The sequence below is a fragment of the Rhinatrema bivittatum genome, chromosome 2 (genome assembly GCF_901001135.1).
Source record: "Rhinatrema bivittatum chromosome 2, aRhiBiv1.1, whole genome shotgun sequence".
In the NCBI taxonomy this organism is placed as follows: Eukaryota; Metazoa; Chordata; class Amphibia; order Gymnophiona; family Rhinatrematidae; genus Rhinatrema; species Rhinatrema bivittatum.
Window position 1 is genome coordinate 315,662,641 of NC_042616.1, and position 17,502 is coordinate 315,680,142.

Here is a 17,502-nt window from a genome sequence, read left to right on the forward strand (position 1 = left end):
GGATGAGGAGACAACACTGGATGAGGCAGGCTGGGCAAGGAAAAGATGGGCTGGATGAGGCAGGGTGGGCAAGGCTCAATCAAGAATGCAGGACAATCAGGAGCAATACACATTCTACTTTTAGGCAAGAGACCCAGCTGCATGACATCATCGGAAAGTGATGGGACTGGGTCTTTCCCAACAAGGAACCTTCAAGAGCCAGTGTGGCGCAACGGCAATAGAGGTGCTGGTGGTGTCCTGCAGCAGCAGTGGTGCAAAGTAGCTTCCAGGCCACACCACAAGCCAGAATGAGGTGGAGATAAGTGATGCCAGTCATGACCAGCAAACATAAATAGTATGCAGTTTGTCATTGGAAGGTATCTTTCTTATGGCAGGCCAGAACTTTGGAGGGGGACCTCCTTACCTTCCCACCCCAGACTTCATGACCTGACTCAGATGTGCTTTATTTGGGGGGCATGATTAAAAAAAATGGCTACCGGCTTACTGTCCCTAGATATTCAGTCATTAATGCAGTTCAGAACATTTTTCAGATCGATCTATATAAAGTAAAAAAGAGAAGCTTGGGTTTATGTATATTCCTGCTTTTGGTCTTTCTAGTTTATATTAGCTCAATTTTCAGACTGTAATGATTTTTTTACCTATACTTTTACTGCTCAGTAGAAATGATTTGTAAATTATAAACTAGGCTCTCCCATGCTCACATTATAAAACAATGAATTGTTCATTTCATGTTATATCATGGGCTGGAAGAGCTACACTTGAGCAGAATGATCCATTTTACTGCTAAGGAAATTCAGAAAGTAAAAACAATGATTTGAACTAGTAAATGGAGCTGACAAATAAGGGGAATCCCAGAGCAGGAATAAAACAAACTGGATAGAAAAGTTACTTCACACATCCCTAATGCATACAGTATGAAGAAGATTTCTAGACGAATCTAGCCTACAGAATTAGGAAATTAAGTAGACCCCCTTTGACAATTTACCAATGTTGAGTGGCTAAGGGGTACAAATTTAAAACACAGCGCGCGTGGCACTTTTGTTTGCGCATCAGGTGCGAACAAAAGTACGCTGGATTTTATAAGATACGTGGGTAGCTGCGCGTATCTTATAAAATCCGGGGTCGGCGCGCGCAAGGGGGTGCACATTTGTGCACCTTGCGCGCGCTGAGCCCTGCACGCGCTGCCCTTTCCCTCCGAGGCTGCTCCGATTTTGAAGCGGCCTCGGAGGGAACTTTCCTTCCACCCCCCCCTGCACCTTCCCCTCCCTAACCCCAGCCCTATCTAGACCCCCCCTACCTTTATCTGAAAAGTTACTACTGCCTCCAGGCAGTAGTAACTTACGCGCGCCGGCGCGGCAGACCCCGACACAGGCCGCTGTGTCGGGGCACTCATCCACGCCCCCGGACTGCCCACACGTCCCTGAACACACCCCCGATCCAAAACCGCGCCCCCTAGCCACACCCACGACCACCCCTTTTTGCAAGTCCCAGGACATACGCGCGTCCCGGGGCTTACGCGTGCCGCCGAGCCTATGCAAAATAGGCTCGGCGCGCGCAGGGGAGTTTTAAAAGGGTTACGCTTGTACCTTATGCACATAACCCTTTTAAAATCCGGCCCTAAATGTTTAGTCTGATATGCCATTCTGGGTCAGACCAAAGGTTTATCAAGTCCAGTATCCTGTCTCTAACAGTTGCCAATCCAAGTCACAAGTTCCCGGCAAGTAAACAAACATTAAACAGATACCATATTAATAATGCCGGCAACAAGCAGTAGCTATTTTCTATTGATAAATCATTTATGGACTTCACCAAGAACTTATCCAAATCATTTTTAAACCCAGCTGCACAAGCTGCGTTAACCACAAACTCTGGCAATGAATTCTAGAGCTTAATTATGTGCTGAGTGAAAAAAATTTCTACGATTTGTTTTAAATGTGCTACTTGCAAAGGTGGGGGGGTGGGGGAGACAGGTCTTTACATTATACTGTTAATGACAAAAGTTCTTATGTTTGACTGACCTTTCATTTATTGTAAATCAATAAAACTGATTTAAATTCAAATGTGCTACTTGCTAAGTTAATGGAGTGCCCCCTAATCCTTGTATTATCCAAACGAGTACATTGCCATTTCACATTTACCCATTCAAATCCTTTCAAGATTTTGTAGACCTCTATTATATCCCCCTTTCAGCCGTCTCTTCTCCACACTGGACAGCCCTAACTTATTTAGCCTTTCCATACCCTTTATCATTTTGATCACCCTTCTCTGCACTCTCTCCAGTGCAACTATATCTTTTGAGTTATAGCAACTAGAATTGCATATAGTATTCAAGGTGCGTTCTAACCATTGAGTGATTCAGAGGCATTATGACATCCATTTTATTTGCCATTCCCTACTAATAATTACTAACATTGTTTGCTTTTTTGACCACCACCACAGCATACTGAGCCAAAGATTTCAATGTATTTATTTATATTCTTTTTTATACCGAAGTATAGCAGAGTGCCTTCATCCCGGTTTACATTGTAACAATATCATACAAGATACAAGTTATAAGTTATAACGCAAGTACAGATAATAGAAATATAACATCTCGGCAAAGGCAGAGTATAATATGTTAGCAGGAGACAATTTACGACTTAATTTAGAAGATACTTATTAAAGAAGAATTAGGGTTCAAGATGAAGACTAAGATTACTCAGATCAGACTATGAATGATTGTCTAAACAACCATGTTTTTAGTTCTTTTTTGAAAGTTTTGGAATCTCTGATAGAACTTAGGTAGCATGGAATAGAGTTCCATTCTATAGGTCCTGCTATCGAGAGGGCTCTATTTCTAGTAGCGGATAGTTTTGCAGATGACAGGGGGGGAATTATTAGTTGTAATTTGTCAGTAGACCTTGAAGAACGGGGTGATTTGTGAATTGCGATCATATTATCCAGAGAGGAATTGTTGCCTTTGTAAATTTCGTTATGTAGAATAGTTAAGGTCTTGTATTTAATTTTTTGCGAAATTGGTAGTCAATGAAGGTTTTTTAGGGTTGGAGAGATGTGATCAAACTTCCTTTTGCCAGTGAGCACTCGTGCAGCGGCATTCTGCAGTAATTGAGCGGTTTTAGAGTAGATTTAGGTAGCCCTAAGAAAATTGCGTTACAATAATCCAGGCTTGAGAAAATGAGGGTTTGTAGAATCGTTCTAAAGTCGTTCGGGTACAGTAGAGGTTTGAGATGTTTGAGAATCTGGAGTTTATGAAAGCCTTCTCTCGTTTTTATAGCTATACAATTTTTAAGGTTCAGATCATTATCTAGCCAGATACCAAGATCCTTTATTGGATTCTTCATTTGAATGTTGGAGTTGTCAATTTGAATGTAGGGTATTTGAGAAGATTGAACTGAGAAGTTTCTTTTTATTAGGATCCATTCGGTTTTGTTCATGTTTAAGCATAGCTTTAGTTGGTTCAGAAAAATTTTGATTGACTATGACACCCAGATCTTTTGGCTGGGTGGTAACTCCTAAAATGAAACCTAACATTGTGTAACTACAGCATGGATACTTTTTTCTACATGCCTCACCTTGCACTTGTCCACATTAAATTTCATCTGCCATATGAATGCCCAATCTTCCTGGCTACAAGGTCCTCCTGCAATTTATCACAATCTGTTTGTGACTTAACACTGAATAATTTTGTGTCATCTGCAAGTTTGAGCACCTGATGTTGTACCTGTTTACATATCATTTATAAATATACTAAAAAGCACTGGTCCAAATACAGATCCCTGAGGCACTCCACTGTTTACCTTTTTCCACTTTGAAACAGACCATTTAATCCTGTCCTTTAACTGGTTTCCAATCCATAAAAGGGCATCTCCTATCCTATGAATTTTTAATTTTCTTAGAAGCCTCTCATGAGGGACTTTGCGAAACGTCTTCTGAAAATCCAAATACACCACATCTACCGGTTCACCTTTATGCACATGCTTATTCACCCCTTCAAAAAAAATGTACATTTGAGAGGCAAGATTTCCCTTGGATAAATCCACGCTGGCTGTGTCCCATTAAATCATGTCTGCTATATGTTCTGTGATTTATTCTTTATAATTTCAATGATTTTTCCCAGCACTGAAGTCAGGCTCACTAGTCTACAGTTTCTGGATCACCTCTAGAGCCCTTTTTATATAGCGGGGTTACATTGGCCAACTTCCAGTCTTCAGGTACAGTGGAAGATTTAATGATAGGTTACAAATTATTGTAAGAAGTCTGAAATTTCATTTTTTAGTTATTTCAGAGTCCTGAGATGTATTCTTTCTGGTCCAAGTGATTTGCTACTCTTCAGTTTGTCAGTTTGGCCTAGTATATCTTCAAGGTTTATCATGATTTGGGTCAGTTCATCTGAATCGTCACCCTTGAAAACCTTCTCCGGAATGGTTATCCCCACAACATCCTCCATCAGTAAACAACAAAGCAAAGAATTCATTTACTCTTTCCACAATGGTTTTCTCTTCCCTAACTACCCTAATAATCCCTTTATCATCTAACTGTCCAACTCCCTCGCAGGCTTCCTGCTTTGGATATATTATAAAAAAAATATTGTATTTAGAGTTTTTCACTCTATGGTCAACCTCTTTTCAAATTCTCTTTTAGCCAGTTTTATCAATGTTTACATTTAACTTGCCAATGCTTATGCTTTCTTTTCTTCAGATGGATCCTTCACTTTTTGAAGGAAGAGCCTTTGGCTAAAATAACCTCTTTCTCCTCACCTTTTAACCATACTGGTAATCATTTGGCTTTCCTTCCACCTTTCTATATATATATATATATTTTTTTTTTTTTTTTTTTTTTTTTAAGGAATGTCCACACCTGTTATATACTCAACCTTTGATAAAATGAGAAAAATTGAAAAAAAAAAAACCTGAAATGTGCAGCTACAAAGTTTCCCTTTCGAAAGTTTAGTGCTAGAGCCATGGTTTTACTTATTGTCCCCCTCCCAGTAATTAATTCAAATTTGATCATGTTATCACTATTGCCAAGCATCCCCACCACCATTAACTCTCTCATCAAATCCTGTGCTCTATTGAGAAATAGATCTAAAATAGCTCCTTCTCTCGATTATTAAACCAATTGCAACATAAAGTTGTCATTTATTTCATCCAGGAACTTTCTCTTTCTAGCATGTCCTGTTACATTTACCCAATCAATATTGGAGTAATTGAAATCTCCCATTATTACTGCACTACCAATTTGGTTAACTTCCCTAATTTCTCTTAGCATTTTATAGTCTATCTCATCATTTTTGGCCAGGTGAATGCTAGTATACTCCTATCACTATACTCTTCCCCGGCATCCATGGAAATTCTACCCATAAAGATTCTATTGTGCATTTAGTCTCTCTCAGGATCCTTATCCTGTTGGACTCTATGCTATCCTCATATAAGCTCTTCCCTATCATTATGATATTTATTTATTTTATTTATTTTTGGTTTTTATATACCGGAAGTTCCTGTATACAATACATATCACTCCGGTTCACAAATAACAGAGATAACTAATGATATAATTTGTAACCTGGTATTGCACTATCCCATTGGTTATCCTCCTTCCACCATGTCTCTGAGATGCCAGTTAGGTCTGTCTCATCATTTACTGCTATACAGTTATTCTCCCATCTTACTGCTTAGACTTCTGGCACTGGCATACACACATTTCAAAGTGGGATTTTTGTTTGTCTTAACAGCCTGCTTTCAGTTGACAGGGATAATTTGGAATATATTAGCTCAGGTGATTCTTTTCCTATAGGAATGTGGTTTACATTTGTTTTTATTGGAACCTGTTGGGATGCCCTAACTTTCCTGCTTCATTACTATCCTTCAAAAACACCGCCCTCCAAACCATGCACTGTTAAGTGACTGTCAGCTTTCCACTTTGATGTAGTTTAAAAGCTATGTCTCCTTTTGAAAAGTTAATGCCAGCAGCCTGTTTCCACCCTGGTTAAGGTGGAGCCCATCCTTTGAAAATGACTCCTGCTTTCCCAAAAGGTTTCCCAGTTCCTTAAAAATCTGAATCCCTCCTTCCCTGCACCATTGTATCATCCATACATTGAGACTCTGGAGCTCTGCCTGCCTCTAGAGACCTGTACATGGAACAGGGAAAATTTCAGAGAATGCTACCCTGGAAGTTCTGGATGTCAACTTTCCACTTAAGAGCCCAAATTTGGCTTCCTGAATCTTTCTCCCACATTTTTCTATGTCATTGGTGCCCACATGTACCATGACAGCAGACTCCTTCCCAGCAAAGTCTAAAATCTTATGTAGGTGACATGTTAGATATACCACCTTCACACCAGGCAGATATGTTACCAGGCAATCCTCGCACCCACCAGCCACCCAGCTATCTATATTTCTAATAATCAAATCAACTATTACGTTTAACCTAATCCTTCCCTCCTGGGCAGTAGTCCTGAGAGAAACAGCCTCGATGCAAGAGGACAATGCATCACCTATTTATTTTATTTATTTATTTATTTAAATTATTTTTATATACCGACAGCCGTTTGCACATCGTGTCGGTTTACAAGTAACTTACAACCAGTAAATATATAGGCATTGCCTTTACAAGGAACAGTATATAAGATAAACGCAGTAACAGAGTGAATAACTAGATAACATGGAGAGGGAGGGATTCGGGTTAGGCGTGACAAAGGAGGGGGCAGGGGGAGGGTGAACAAAGACACAGAGGAGAGGGTGAACAAAGACACAGAGGGATATGGTATGTACAGGGGGAGGGTGAACAAAGACACAGAGGGATATGGTATGTACAGGGTTTAGAGGAACATTTGTTATATACACTGGTTATATACAAAGTTGTATAAGCGCAGAGACAACAGGCGTTTAAGTGATGTTAAAATGTGAGGTTATACAACATAACATTCTTTATATATAAAAGGTAAAATAAAACATTTGTGATTCCTTAGAGGGGTTAGAGGGGGAAGGTGTTGGGAGAGAGAAGGTCCTTGCTACAGGATCACTTCCTGCTACCAGGGTGATGCTCTCCAACCAGGATACCTACCTCCTCCAATGTAGCACCAGGGCTTCCAGATTGGAGTTGGGACTTGGTTACTATGTCCTGAAGGTATCATCTATAAACCTGTCTGCCTCAGCAACTCCATGTCTGCCACTCTAGCCTCCAGAGATTGGACTTGTACTGAGAACCAGGAGCTCTTTGCACCGGGTGCACACATGCAACTTCTCACTGGTGGGTAAAAAATAAATCATATATGTGACATTCGATGCAAAAGACAGGAAGGCCCCCTCTTGCTGCTGGATTTCTGCCTTCATCTTAATTTTGTAGAACTCTTAGTTAAGCTTAGGCTACTAAGGAAATAGGAATGTGTAAAGAAAAGTCCTTTAAATTTATTGGTATATTCACTATTAATCTGCTAATGACTTGCAACTGTATAACTAAACACACTTGACAAGGCCAGGGGCAATCCTGTTTTATAGATAAAAAGCTGATTGATTATTAAGGTGATAGTGCCTACAGCCTTTAAATCATAGGATAAGCTAGGAGTGGGTGGGAGTGAAAAATATTCTAAGCATTTTTCTACCTTTTGGTTAGCTTTTTATAACACAAACTCTACTCTTTTACCTACCTTTTGGCTTTCAAACTTAACCAGCTAGCTCTGATTTTCAGTGTAGGCTAGAAAAATTACTCAGTTATCACTTTACCCATGTTGAAAAGCCGGTTGAAATTCTATCTGGCAATGTTCCAGTTAGATTTAGGAAAGCTGGTTTTAGTAAGTCATCACTAAACAGACTAAATGCACAATCAAATCTTTATGGGTAGAAATCCATTGTGTGTTGGAGTATAGTGATAGGATTATACAACTGTCCACCTGGCCAAGATGGTGAGATGAACAGTGAAATGCTAAGAGAAATTAGGGAAGCTAACCAAATTGGTAGTGCAGTAATAATGGGAGATTTCAATTACCCCAGTATTGACTGGGTAAATTATCATCGGGACATGTTAGAGAGATAAAATTCCTGGATGGAATAAATGACAGTTTTATGGAGATATTGGTTCAGGAACAGACAAGACAGGGAGAAATTTTAGATCTAATTCTCAGTGGAGAACAGGATTTGGTGAGAGAAGGAATGGAGGTGGGGCCGCTTGGCAATAGTGATCATAATGTGATAGGGATGTGCAGCAGGGATGGATTCATCCCATTCGGTATTCGTTGGGACCCAAATCCGTTGCATCCATTCTCGGGGGAACTTGATCAGTTCATTATTTATTTATTTTTAATTTTTATATACCGACATTCTTACATCCGATGTAAATCATACCGGTTTACATTAAACAGAATAGCAGGAAATAAATTTCCATAGTCTAATACAATGAACATTTCTAATTAAAATTGTTATCCAAATATAAAGAAGGAGCAATACTGCACTCCACAATTCGTAAACACAATCCACTAAGGAGTGCAAGAAGACTCTAGGTCCAATAATTTCATCTTCAACAATGTTTATTTATAATTTTAAACGTTCAAAGGAGCCACTCCTATTTTAAATTCATGCACAAATAAATGACCCTGAAGCAGTCATTTATTTGTGCATGAATTTAAAATAGGAGTGGCTCCTTTGAACGTTTAAAATTATAAATAAACATTGTTGAAGATGAAATTATTGGACCTAGAGTCTTCTTGCACTCCTTAGTGGATTGTAATTAAAATTGTTAACAAGCGAAAAGAAAAGGTACATATGTATTTGTTTCCCCCAAAAAAAAACCTCATCCCAACCCTTTAAATTTAATTTACTACAAACCTCTACCCTCCTGACCCGCCCAAGACTTGCCAAAAGTCCCTGGTGGTCCAGCGGGGGTCCTGAAGCGATCTCCTGCACTTGGGCTGTCGGTATTCAAAATGGCGCCGATAGCATTTGCCCTTACTACTATGTCACAGGGGCAATCGGCGCCATTTTGAATACCGGCAGCCAATGGCCCAAGTGCAGGAGATCGCTCCAGGACCCCCGCTGGACCAGGGACTTTTGGCAAGTCTTGGGGGGCTCAGGAGTGTGGAGGTTTATTTGTTAGTGATATGTTGTATTCATGGGGGTTCGCCATACGTTTCATGACCCCCACAAATACAACGAATATGGCATATACATTGCGGATTGCCAATACATTGCAAACGAATGCACACCCCCTATAATGTGATCAAATTTGAATTAATGACTGGAAGAAGGACAGTAAGCAAATCCACGGCTCTAGTGCTAAACGTTCAAAAGGGAAACTTTGATAAAATGAGAAAAATAGAAAAAAACTGAAAGGAGCAGCTACAAAGGTAAAAAGTGTGCAAGAGGTGTAGACATTGTTAAAAAATACCATCCTAGGGGGGCGCTGTTCGCCACGAGGCAGGATGGACACTTCTGCCTGAGACTCCAGCACTTCCCCATCTCAATACTCTGAATTATTGCATATCACGCTTTTTTTTTTATATTCTCGACTGATCGCCTGAAACTTAATAAGAGGCTTAATGTCATTGAGAAAACGGGGAACCGACCTACAAAAGTTTTCCTTTACAAGGGCCGCTTCAGAGTTGCGGATCAGGGGGCCCAATATCGCTGACTGCATGGCAGGAGAAGCGGAGGAAGTGGAAGCGGAGGCCCCGATCCTCTCACCGCAAGCAGCGACGGACACTGTACCTAGTCTATCAGACCTACCTGATAAAAATATGCTGCGCGAATGGTTCATGGAACTGCGGGCTGATATGCGATCACACAAGGAGGATTTAATGAACTCCTTCTCTGAGTTGTGAGAGGAGTTTCAGGCCCTCGGTCAAAAAGTCGACGAAATGGAACTTAATGTTGAGCAGCATGCTGCATAAGAACATAAGAACATAAGAAAATGCCATACTGGGTCAGACCAAGGGTCCATCAAGCCCAGCATCCTGTTTCCAACAGTGGCCAATCCAGGCCATAAGAACCTGGCAAGTACCCAAAAACTAAGTCTATTCCATGTAACCATTGCTAATGGCAGTGGCTATTCTCTAAGTGAACTTAATAGCAGGTAATGGACTTCTCCTCCAAGAACTTATCCAATCCTTTTTTAAACACAGCTATACTTACTGCACGAACCACATTCTCTGGCAACAAATTCCAGAGTTTAATTGTGCGTTGAGTAAAAAAGAACTTTCTCCGATTAGTTTTAAATGTGCCCCATGCTAACTTCATGGAGTGTCCCCTAGTCTTTCTACTATCCGAAAGAGTAAATAACCGATTCACATCTACCCGTTCTAGACCTCTCATGATTTTAAACACCTCTATCATATCCCCCCTCAGTCGTCTCTTCTCCAAGCTGAAAAGTCCTAACCTCTTTAGTCTTTCCTCATAGGGGAGTTGTTCCATTCCCCTTATCATTTTGGTAGCCCTTCTCTGTACCTTCTCCAGATATCACAAGTCTCACACATCAAAGATCACCAAGTCGCGATTAACAATATAAATGACAAATTAGAAGGTATCGAGAATAGATCTCGATAACACAAATTGGAACTGAAAATAACCAGACACCGGGGAATCAGTGCAAAGAAATTAAAATTGAAAGAGCATCCCTAGGGGTGCGACGAGATGGCAAACTGCGAGATATCATTGTTAATTTTCTCAGCTTCCAACAAAAAGAAACCATTTTGCAAATCACAAGGAAAAAGAGGCTCTGGAGCTGGAATAATCTAGAGGTGGCAGTTTACCAAGATCTCGCTGCCAGCACCCTAAAAAAAGATATGATCTTCGGCTGGTGACTGAGGCACTGCAGTGGGCGGATATTTGCTATAGTTGGAATTTTCCATTCGCGCTAGCATTCCAGCGTGGAGGTATTACCTACCGTTTAAAATCTGCCGAGGAAGCCAATGCCATATTCTAGCAAGCAGGCCTGGCGATTCAGATCCCAGAACAACAGTCTGCCGTGCTGAAATCTAACACGGAGGCAGGGTAGAGAAAGCAAGACGCTGCGTGACGACCCATTCCCAGCAGCTGCAGGACAATTTATCTGATCAAGGCTGATTACAATGGACATATAATGTGTGACATGGTATGGATACTTCAGGCACTATAGCTGCGTGATTATAGTTCAGCACTGCTAAGTTGTTAAAGGTTTGATAATGTATATTACTGTTTATTAGAGTGTGGGATGGGGGAGGGAGAGGGTGGGGTGTTCAAATGCCTAAGGTGGATTGCTCCCTAAGGCAGGGATCCACGTGTTGCTTTTGTGGATCATACGGGGGGAGGGGTTTATTGCCTCAAATCTGGGAACTTATTTTTATTAAAACGTTTCATTCCACGTAATTATGGGCTCACACTGCAAGCACCCTTGAGTGGGGTATCGGGTCTCTTCACAGAAGCTAATGGCTCACATGTTGTCAAGGTCACTTAATCCTTAGCCAGACTATTATAATCATTAATAATGATTCATATTGTCACTCTCAATGTTAAAGGTCTTAACTCCTACCGGAAGTGTCACTTATTACACAGAGACTTACAAAGGTTACATGCAACTATTGTCTTTATACAAGAAACACATCTTAAGAAAAGGTATGAACATTTGATTGCCTTTAGGGATTTTCCAAATGTGTTCTTATCAGGGGCAACCAAACACTCTAAGTATGCTGGTACGGGATCCTCATTTCTTCCTCTTTACTCTTTGACACTGTGCTCAGCATTTTGGATAAAGAGGGCCGGTTTGTATTTCTTAAGATCAAAGTGGGAAGGGATATCTTTACATTACTCTCAACCTATGCTCCAACCTCTGGCCAGGATACTTATCTTACCCAGGTACAAAGACTGCTCGAGGAACATGGGGAAGGTACCATTATCTGGGGAGGGGACTTTAATATGAAACTGAACCATAAACTAGATAATTCATATCAGGGTTCCAGGAATATGGCATTCATAATCGGAAAACTAGATCTCTCCTCCGATCCATCATGGATGAATGGACACTGGTAGACCCATGGCATCATGGACATCCTTCTTCTAGAACTTATACCTATTATTCTCCACCTCACAATTCTTACTCACATATAGATTTCTTTCTCATTGATAAATCCCTTATGTTGCAATTACATAAATCAGACATTGAACCTATCACATGGTCTGACCATGGCTCCGTTTGGATAGACCTGTCTTTTCGTGGTGGTAGTGGAGGACAAAGCTTCTGGAGGCTTAACACCTCATTATTGCGAGAAGAACATTTTGTTAAAACACTGGCAAACCACATAGAAGAATACTATCGCTTTAATGCCCACACTATAGATTCCATTAGCTCCATTTAGGAATGTTCTAAAGCTATAGTTCGGGGTCACTGCATAGCGAAGGCCACTGCTTTAAAGAAAGAGCGTGAACAAAGTAGGTCCTTACTATTAAAGGAAATAGATGAACTTTCCAAACAGCACTATCAGTCACAATCACCAGTGACTTACAAAAAGCTCTCTGACAGGCGGCTTCGGCTACATGCTCTGGAAGACCATCATATTGCACACTTACTAGAATTAAACAAAAAGTGTATTATGAAGGAGGAGAAAAGGCAGGTAAGCTTTTCGCTCGCCAACTAAAGTCCCGCACCTCACAAAGCAGTATTACAAAAATAAGTCTCAAGCGGCGAGCTTATTACTGAGCCCAATGAGATCCGGAAATGCTTTACTGATTTTTATGAAACCTTGTATAGCTCTAATTCACAAATCCAGAGCCATGACATACAAACATATCTAGCTGGAGTGGAACTTCCCTCATTAACTACGGAACAGCAAGTTGCCCTAGATACACCTATCACAGAAGAGGAAGTAAAAATGACTATCAAAACTCTCAAAACTAGCAAATCACCTGGGCTTGATGGGTTACCTGGGGAATACTATAAAGCTCTTTCTGATGTCATAGCTCCTGGTGGAATTGTTTAATTACATAAGAGACGGGGGGACTCTCTCGGAGCAATCTAATGTAGCAGGTATCACAGTATTACCTAAACCCGGACGGGATCCCACTCTATGTGGGTCTCATCGACCCATTTCATTAATTAACCAAGACCTAAAAATCCTGGCTAGAATACTCGCCATGCGCTTAAACCAATATTTACCATTGCTAGTCCATACAGACCAGGTTGGATTCGTACCTCAAAGGATGGCTGCTGATAATGTGAGAAAGATTATTGACCTGGTGTGGTGGGCAAAGCAACAGAATATCCCTGCGGTTTTACTCTCTATAGATGCAGAAAAGGCGTTTGATTTAGTTCATTGGCCTTTTCTGTTTCAGACCTTAGCTAAAATGAACTTTGGCAATTCTTTCACACAATGGATAATTCAGCTGTACAATGGCCCTAAAGCCATGGTGAGGGTTAATGGTGGGTATGGGGAAGCTTTCCCGATAGGTCGAGGCACTCGGCAAGGCTTCCCGCTCTCTCCTTTGCTTTTTGCCCTGTTTCTTGAACCTTTTGCGACTTGAGTACGGGCTACAACGGACATAAAAGGGATAAGGGTGGGGGAATTCACATATAAACTCTCATTATTCGCCGATGATATCATGATTACCTTAACTGAACCTTTCTCTTCGCTGCAAGGGGTGGAACAAGAGTTGATGTCCTTCAGTAATGTCTCCGGTTTTAAGGTGAATTTTGATAAATTGGAACTTCTGAATCTTAACCTGGAGGATTTTGAGGTCAAGAACATCGCTAAGCGATTTCCCTTTCATTGGGCCAAACACTCCCTGAAATATCTGGGAATTTATCTGAATTGCAAGGTTGGTGATTTGTTTAATCTTAATTATACTCCTCTGATCCAAAAGATAGGCAGAGATATTGATACTTGGTATAGAGGTTCTTTTACCTGGTTCGGGTGAATTGCCATTATTAAAATGAATGTCCTTCCCCGGTATCTCTATCTCTTTTCTACACTATCTGTATTCCTCTTCACACATCTTCTCCATAGACTTCAAAAGAAAATATTTGATTTTATTTGGCAGAGAAGGCCCCCTAGAGTGGCTCACCGTATTTTATTTCAGCCCAAAGCCCAAGGGGGACTGGGGGGTCCCTGATTTACAAGCTTATTATGCTGCATCACAATTGAGGACCATATTGGATTTAACTAGAAGGTATACATGTAAACAATGGGTTATTATTGAACAATCCATATTGGGCACCATGGCCATTGGAGCTCTACCATGGCAGCCACGAATTACATGGCAGTCGGTGAGGACTATCCCCTGGTCCCTGCAGACTACATTGAAAATTTGGTATAAATGGAGGTCCAGAATGGTGGGGGATTATTCATACTATTATCAGACGTCTATTCTTTACAATAAGGAGTTTGCCATTGGTTTTCAGTCCCGGACCTTTCAAGACTGGCATGATGTAGGCCTAACCACTCTGGGTCACTTTTTTAAAGGGGGGAGGATACTACCTTGGCAACAACTTGCAGACAAATATAATCTCAGTCACAATACGTTTTTAGCTTATGCACAAATGTGTCACTTCCTCATAGCTATTAGTAACTCAGGGAGAATGAGGGGGAGTAGATATATTTTTGAAAATTATTGTGTTAATTCTGATTCTTTAACTAAAGTGATTTCCAGAATCTATCAAATGTTAGGCATTGTGGGGACTACTTCTCCACCACATATCTTGAAGTGGGAACAGGACTTGGGGGAAACACTCTCGGCCAAAACATGGGATAATATTTTTCAGAAAGCTAGTAGAGGTGTCATTTCTGCCAGACTACAAGAACATGGCTATAAAATGATATACAGATGGCACTTTGATCCTGAACGATTGCATAGAATATATCCCTCTATCTCCCCATGTTACTGGAGGGACTGTGGTGAAACCGGTACTTATTTTCATATATGGTGGCAATGTCCAAAAATAATCGTTTTCTGGCGGGCCGTTGCTGATTGGTTACGGGTCTTAATGGCTCACCACTTTCAATGGGAGCCAGTGAATGCCCTCTTAAATGTACCTATAGATGGCCTTGCCCAACACCAACATAAATTTTGTACCTTTGTGCTATTGGAAGCCCGCACAACTATTGCTAAATATTGGAAGTCTACAACCGTCCCACACCTAGATGAAGTGGTCGCCAAAATAAAGGGATAACAATGGTTGGACTATTTAACAGCGCTTAGACATAATCGCTTGGCCTCGCATTACAAGGTGTGGCAATTATTCAAAGACAGGACTCATCTATGAGTGATGTCTACCTTGTCCGCCCCAATGTGTTGAAGACCAACTAAATACATGGTATGTTAACATTTGCATTATTGTATACATTCTGAATCTTATGTCACATGGGATGGGATACAGCCTGAGAGTTGATATACAGAAGTTGTATTTTTTGGGTTGGTACGTAATTACGCACATACAAGTTCCTCGATTATTGTATTCGGTGGGAATACGGAATATGGACTCTTTTATCTTATTTCATCTCTAAGACTATCCATCAAAGATGACCTTTACACCTAACGAAGATGTCTTAACGATTGAACCCGCTGAGCTACAAAAGCAAATAATATACTGTTATTGGTAGCAGTGCCACGGGTCGTGGAAAAGCGATTGTTCCTGGGGGAGTAGGGAGGGGAGGGGAAGGGAAGAAAAGGGTTTAGTGTTGCGCAACTGGGGGTGAAGTTCACTCTTGATAATTGTAACACTGTTAGACTTCACTTCACATAGTACCATTATTGTTATCAATGTACTTTCTGCCATCTTAATATTCATGTTGAAAATATCAATAAAATATAAATTAAAAAAAAAAAATACCATCCTAGAAGCACAGTCCAGGTGTATTCCACACTAAGAAAGGTGAAAGGAAGGCAAAACGATTACCGGCATGCTTAAAAGGTGAGATGAAAAAGGCTATTTTAGCCAAAAGATCTTCATTCAAAAATTGAAAGAAGGATCCAACAGAAGAAAATAGGATAAGGCATAAGCATTGGCAAGTTTAATGTAAGACATTAATAAGACAGGCAAAGAGAATTTGAAAAGAATTTGGCCGAAGAGGCAAAAAAAATCACAGTAAAAACTTTAAAAAATATATCTGAAGCAGAAAGCCTGCGAGGGAGTCAGTTGGTGTTATGAATCCTCCTGTAGTTGTGCTACGGGAGGATTCTCACCTCTTTCCTGGAGGCCGCTCCGAAGCCAGGGTCTCGCCTACAAACTATCCAGGATTTGCTCCAGGGCCTGAGAGGCCTTCGATGTCCTTGGGGCCTGCCTGAGGCTTGCTTGGGTCTGCATGGACTTCCCGGTTTGGACTATTTAAGGCTTAGGGAGGAGGCAGGAGTGGCCGAAGGCCACTCCGCCCCCAGAAAAAGACTTCCTGGTTTGGGCCATGCCCTTCTCCCTAGGGGCCAGCCCGCAGCACTTCTCCTCAGATATAGGGCCAACTAGGTGTGGCCCATCCAAACTCCTCCCAGGGAGTTGCCTGTCTTCAGCCCTATAAAAGGACTTCAACTTCCAGTCAGCTTTGTCTTCGCAATGAGCCAGTCGTCTGAGGAGCTTTTCCTTCCTCTCGGACTCCATGTTCCTGCTCTTGCTTGGTGTTCCAGTATTCCTAGGGATCCCTCTTTGTTTCATCTCTGCTGTTACTGATCCCAGTCTCTGATGTCCTGATGTTCCTGACATCCTCCGTCTCTGCCCTCCTGATGTTCCAGAAGGCCTGATGTCCTCGATGGCTAGAGGTCCTTATGTACCTGATCTTCCTGATGTTTGTTCCTGCAATGTTCCAGCTCCCGAGTCCTCCAGGTGGCCACCCCAAAGCTAAATCCATTCCATCGGTTCCTGTTTCCGGTCATTGGAGCCTTTGCCAGTTGGATTCCTTTCCTGAGCCTGCCCCACTCCCGTGTGGTCCATGACCTGCCTTCTTAGGCTGTGTAGGGCATGTAGAGGACAGGGTGGTCTGTGACCAGCCCATTGGGGCCGCCCTGAGTAGTAGGCTGTGTAGGGCGCCCTGAGGAACAGTACCCACTTGTCTTAGTCTAAGTCTTCCAAGTCCTTTTCATCTCGTCTGGATTTCCCAAGGTCCGTAAGAGTTATCCTTGCCTCGGATGTTCCTGATGCACTGAGCCTCCATCTACTCTAGTTCCATATGCCTTCCATAGGAGAGCTTCCACCCGCTCACCTTTCTGGAGGTCTTTTGTTCGTGTTGTTGCCTTGTGTTCTTCTCCTGAGTCCTGAAGCCTTCGTTTCAACCTTCAAGCTTCAGCCCTTGTCCGCCCTCGTCTCTTGTCCTGCCTGCCACCTGGGCTGCTCCCTGCAGCATGTCCAAAAGGGCTGGGAGTAGTCGGAGGACCACTCACAGACCAATCTTTCGTGTTTGGCCTCATTCAGGCATGCAGGTCGGCAGGGGCCTGGTCACCTCCAACCCTAGACGAGGTCCATCTTACCACAAGGGGCACACATCTCACCCCTAGAGCTCCCAGCCAGTGGAGCACAACAGTTGGACCATTAGATGATCAAGGGGTTAAAGGGGCACTTAGA